Source organism: Carcharhinus amblyrhynchos, chromosome 27 (assembly GCF_965287045.1).
Source record: "Carcharhinus amblyrhynchos chromosome 27, sCarAmb.v2.hapA, whole genome shotgun sequence".
Taxonomy (NCBI): Eukaryota; Metazoa; Chordata; class Chondrichthyes; order Carcharhiniformes; family Carcharhinidae; genus Carcharhinus; species Carcharhinus amblyrhynchos.
The window spans coordinates 41,367,022-41,373,393 of record NC_137350.1 but is presented as its reverse complement, the minus strand read 5'-3'; positions in this window follow the sequence as shown (position 1 = coordinate 41,373,393).

The following is a 6,372-nucleotide window of genomic DNA, read 5'->3' as shown; positions in this document are numbered from 1 at the left end:
GTGGGGGACAGCAGCTCCTTTATACAAACCCGGGGCTATTTCGGGCAATGTTCTCACTGCCGGAATCCGCAATGAATCCGGAGCTGGATCGGTGCCAGTCTGGGAATGAGTCCGGGAATGGTCTCACCCCCCCCCCCCCTGGGGATCCGCGGCCCTCAGACTGGAACCAGAGTCTGATTCAGTTCTGGAGGCGGCCATTCAGCCCCTCTAGTCCGCGGCCCCTGAAGCTGTTTCTGTGTTTTGGAAGTTTCCCATTCCGGACCCCCCCCCCCCCCCCGAGTAAAAATAATCCCAGCCACTGGAACCAACCGCTTTAAACCAGCCCCTGGTTATCTACACTAGTTAACCACCTAGTTATCAAACCTGGTTAACCACCTAGTTATCTACACTAATGAACTACACTAACACACCAGTTAAACACGCTGGTTATCCATCCTGGCTCACCACCCTACAGGGCTACAGGGGGAGTGGGGTACAGGGGGAGTGGGGTACAGGGGGAGTGGGGTACAGGGGGGAGTGGGGTACAGGGGGAGTGGGGTACAGGGGGAGTGGGGTACAGGGGGGAGTGGGGTACAGGGGGAGTGGGGTACAGGGGGAGTGGGGTACAGGGGGAGTGGGGTACAGGGGAGAGTGGGGTACAGGGGGAGTGCAGTACAGGGGGAGTGGGGTACAGGGGGGAGTGGGGTACAGGGGGAGTGCAGTACAGGGGGAGTGGGGTACAGGGGGGAGTGGGGTACAGGGGGAGTGGGGTACAGGGGGAGTGCAGTACAGGGGGAGTGGGGTACAGGGGGAGTGGGGTACAGGGGGAGTGGGGTACAGGGGGAGTGGGGTACAGGGGAGAGTGGGGTACAGGGGGAGTGGGGTACAGGGGGAGTGCGGTACAGGGGGAGTGGGGTACAGGGGGGAGTGGGGTACAGGGGGAGTGGGGTACAGGGGGAGTGGGGTACGGGGGAGTGGGGTACAGGGGGAGTGGGGTACAGGGGGAGTGCGGTACAGGGGAGTGGGGTACAGGGGGAGTGCGGTACAGGGGGAGTGGGGTACAGGGGAGAGTGGGGTACAGGGGGAGTGGGGTACAGGGGGAGTGCGGTACAGAGGGAGTGGGGTACAGGCGGAGTGGGGTACAGGGGGAGTGGGGTACAGGGGGAGCATGGTACAGGGGGAGTGGGGTACAGGCAGAGTGCAGTACAGGGGCAGTGTGGTACAGGAGGAGTGTGGTATAGGCGGAGTGGGGTACAAGAGGAGTGCGGTAAAAGGGGAGTGGGGTACAGGCGGAGCATGGTACGGGGAAGTGCGGTACAGGGGGTGCACAGTACAAGGATGCGCGGTACGAGGGGTGTGCAGTACAGGAGTGCATGGTACAGGGAGACTGAAGTACAGGGGGAGCGCGGTACTGGGAGTGCACACTACAGGGGGAGCGCGGTAACAGGGGGACCGCAGAACAGGGGGAGTGCAGTACAGGGGTGGCAGTACAGGAGTGCATGGTAACAGGGGGACTGCTGTACAGGGGGAGTGCAGTAACAGGGGGAGTGCAGTACAGGGGGAGTGGGGTACAGGGGGAGTGCGGTACAGGGGGAGTGCGGTACAGGGGAGTGGGGTACAGGGGAGAGTGGGGTACAGGGGGAGTGGGGTACAGGGGGGAGTGGGGTACAGGGGGAGTGGGGTACAGGGGGAGTGGGGTACAGGGGGAGCATGGTACGGGGGAGTGGGGTACAGGGGGAGTGGGGTACAGGGGGAGTGGGGTACAGGGGGAGTGCGGTACAGGGGGAGTGGGGTACAGGGGGAGTGGGGTACAGGGGGAGTGGGGTACAGGGGAGTGGGGTACAGGGGGAGCATGGTACGGGGGAGTGGGGTACAGGGGGAGTGGGGTACAGGGGGAGTGGGGTACAGGGGGAGTGGGGTACAGGGGAGAGTGGGGTACAGGGGGAGTGGGGTACAGGGGGGAGTGGGGTACAGGGGGAGTGGGGTACAGGGGGAGTGCGGTACAGGGGGAGTGGGGTACAGGCGGAGTGGGGTACAGGGGGAGTGGGGTACAGGGGGAGCATGGTACAGGGGGAGTGGGGTACAGGCAGAGTGCAGTACAGGGGCAGTGTGGTACAGGAGGAGTGTGGTATAGGCGGAGTGGGGTACAAGAGGAGTGCGGTAAAAGGGGAGTGGGGTACAGGCGGAGCATGGTACGGGGAAGTGCGGTACAGGGGGTGCACAGTACAAGGATGCGCGGTACGAGGGGTGTGCAGTACAGGAGTGCATGGTACAGGGAGACTGAAGTACAGGGGGAGCGCGGTACTGGGAGTGCACACTACAGGGGGAGCGCGGTAACAGGGGACCGCAGAACAGGGGGGAGTGCAGTACAGGGGTGGCAGTACAGGAGTGCATGGTAACAGGGGGACTGCTGTACAGGGGGAGTGCAGTAACAGGGGGAGTGCAGTACAGGGGGAGTGCAGTAACAGAGGGAGTGCAGTACAGGGGAGTGCAGTAACAGAGGGAGTGCAGTAACAGGGGGAGTGCAGTAACAGGGGGAGTGCTGTACAGGGGGAGTGCAGTAACAGGGGGAGTGCAGTACAGGGGAGTGCAGTAACAGGGGGAGTGCAGTACAGGGGGAGTGCAGTAACAGGGGGAGTGCTGTACAGGGGGAGTGCAGTAACAGGGGGAGTGCAGTACAGGGGAGTGCAGTAACAGGGGGAGTGCAGTAACAGGGGGAGTGCAGTACAGGGGAGTGCAGTACAGGGGGAGTGCAGTAACAGGGGGAGTGCTGTACAGGGGGAGTGCAGTAACAGGGGGAGTGCAGTACAGGGGGAGTGCAGTAACAGGGGGAGTGCAGTAACAGGGGGAGTGCTGTACAGGGGGAGTGCAGTACAGGGGGAGTGCAGTAACAGGGGGAGTGCAGTACAGGGGGAGTGCAGTACAGGGGGAGTGCAGTAACAGGGGGAGTGCAGTACAGGGGGAGTGCTGTGATTGCACCCCATGTTATAATCCCCTCAGCAACTTGTTTCGGAGGCGAGGAGACAGCTTTGCTGTTTCTGCCAAACACGAATATTATCGAGAAGTGACTTTTTGCAGCAAATTTAATAAAGGCGAAATGTGCAAAATGTGTTGAGCCTGTGTCACGTCAAGAGTATCTTCAATCAAATTAGGACAGTGAATGTTCAATTAACCTCAGCTGGAAAATGTTGTTTAGCGGTGAGGGATGCTCGGTTTTCCATTTGAAGCAACATAATTCAGCTTGTGACAATTTTCTTATCTATAAAAATCTATAACTGTATTATTTCCCAACTCTGTTTTGTATCTGTTGTCTGTAAGTCCAGTTAGATTGAGATATGTGAATGTAGAAATGTGTGTGACCATCCTGTGTAATGATATTAACAGCTTCTGAACAGCTGACTGCCTCTTCACTTTGTCAAATTGTTATCATGTAATCGCAGAGAGTTGTTGAAATCCATGTCAAGTTATTGTTGGGTTGAATTGATAACTGGAACTGATAAGATCTTCCCCAGAGGCAGCCGCGTGTAGGAGGTGAACCATCAGGTCATATTATCAGGGTTTAAACACAGCAACAACTCACTCGCTTCACAATGGCACAGATCCGACTGAAAGTATAACATGGACTTTAATCCTGAGATACACTTTGAACTGCAACAAGAACAAAGAAACAGCAACTTACAGGAGGCATTATAAAATAAACCTTGACACCCAGGGGATATTACTTTGCAAGGATATTTGGAGATATTAAGTTGGTGACAAGGAGGCAGGTTTTAAGCAGCATGTTAAAGTGGGTGAGAGATGTGGAGAGGTAGAGAGAATTCAGCAGGGGATTCAAAGGCTTAAAGAGCAGGAAGCTGAAGGTGCGGCCACCAATGATGAGTAAAATGATATATTTTTTAATTAATTAATAAAATAGTCAACGCGTGTTAGCTGTGTAAAGGCCGCTAACTGCCCTTGAACTGAATGGCTCGCTCATTCCATTCCATTGGACATTTAAGAGCCAACCACATTGCTGTGGCTCTAGAATCATATGTAGGCCAGACCAGGTAAGGGCGACAGATGTTTTAAAAATGTATTAGTCACAAGTAGGCTTACATTAACACTGCAATGAAGTTACTGTGAAATTCCCTAGTCGCCACACTCCAGTGCCTGTTTGGGTATACTGAGGGGAAACTTAGCATGGCCAATACTCCTAACCAGCATGTCTTTCTGACTGTGGGAAGAAACTGCAGCAACTGAAAAAAACCCATGCAGACACTGGGAGGATATGCAAAATCCACACAGACAGTGACCCAAGCCAGGAATTGAACCCAGGTCCCTGGCACTATGAGGCAGCAGTGCTAATCATTGTGGCACCGTGCTGCCCTTGCCCAGAAGGCATTCGTTCCCTAACAGACATTACTGAAACCAGATTGGTTTTTACAAAAATCACCAAGCCTTTTCATTGCAGATTTTAAAAATTCAAGTATTGCTATCCACTACAGTGGGATTTGAACCCAAGTCCCCAGAACATTACCCTGGGCTTCTCCAGTGACAATACCACTGTGCCACTGCTAATGAAACTAAAAACATGTTTCAGCTCCACTTATCCCCTCCTTGCCACCTCTGGGTCACAGACAGGATGCTAATGAGCTCAAACAGGGTCTGTGGTGCAAAATGTTTGTGGTGGAAATGAACATTCTGAACAAACATATTCATTGGCCCACATAAAACCAGTTTGGCGTTGATCACTTATCAATAATGTATTCAGAAGGTTTCCTGTGGAAAGATTTTATGTGAGAACCAACTGATAAACATGTAATATGTGCAATAGGTTAACCTGACCTTTGGGAACTGCCTGTCCTCACAAGTTACTTACAATGTGCTGAGCTTTAAGCAATGTCCCTGCACACATTTATAATTTATTACAATAAATAAGAAATAGAATCTTACAGTGAGTAACTCACCCCCTGACTCCCCAAAGCCTGTCCATTGTCTACAAGACACAAGTCAGGAGTGTGATGGAATACTTTCCACTTGTCTGGATGGGTGCAGCTCCAACAACGCTCAAAAAACTCAACATCATCCAGGACAAAGCAGCCACTTGATTGGCATCCATTCACCACCCGAAACATTCACTTCCTCCACCACTGATGCATTTCAGCAACCCTCAACAAGATGCACTCCACTACCTCATCAAGCTTCCTTTGCCAGCACCTTCCAAACCTGGGAATTCTACAGCCTAGAAGGACAAAGGCAGCGGATGCATGGGAACATCAGGAAGTCTCCCCAAGTGACACACTGTCCTGACTTCAAACTCTATCACTTTCTTCACTGTTGCAGAGTCAACATCCTGTCACTCCTCCCCTGATAGACTCTGGATGAACCTATCAATGGACTGCAACGTTTCAAGAAGGTGGCTCACCACCACCGTCTCAAGAGCAATTAGGAATGGACAATACATGCTGGCCCAGCTAGAAATGCCACTATATATAACACCCAAAACACTCCCTTCATATTAAGATTATTTATGAGGTTACATAGTATTGGCTCCAAAGGCATTCATTAATGTCAACTCTTAACCTGTCAATAACCACTAAAAAGCCAAATTGATTTTACAGCCTTTCCGATGAGGTTCGACTTTATTCAAACTCTCGTTCATTTTTGCTCAAATACATTAATGAGAAAAGAGATCTCTGCGATTATCCAATGGCTTGACGTTAATGGCAGCACTCAACCTGACAAATAAAAAGTATTCCAACACTCCTGACCTGTGTCTTGTGGACAATGTCATATTCTCAAATGTCTCAAAGTATTTCACACAGTCCAAGATAAGGGATCAAATTGGGAAAAATGTGGTAAATTAAAGAATAGAGGCAAGGTGAGAGGGAAAGATAGTAATATGGAAAATGATAAACAGAACATGACAGGAAGAGACAGAATGTAGAAATCTAAGAGTAAAAAAGTGGTCAGGATTAGAGATTACAAAAATAAAAAAAGTCCAAAACGAAAAGCTCTGCAGCTGAAGGCAGACAGCATTTAAAATAAACCAGATGAACTGAGAGCTCAAACAGAATAACTTCTTTCTCTGAGAAAGTCCCTCTGAGTGGAGGATGATTTGTTTCCACTAGCACTGAGTTCTCAGGTAACTGAGGAGTTCAACATGTGACCTACAGACTCTGTCACAGGCAGGGCAGACAACGGGTGGGAGAGTGGGTGAGTGGGGGGCGGGTGGGTGGGGAGCGGGTGGATGGGGGTGCCCGGGTTACCAGGCCCTGGGTGGATGGGGGTCCCCCGGTTACCAGGCCCTGGGTGGATGGGGGTCCCCCGGTTACCAGGCCCTGGGTGGATGGGGGTCCCCCGGTTACCAGGCCCTGGGTGGATGGGGGTGCCCGGGTTACCAGGCGCTGGGTG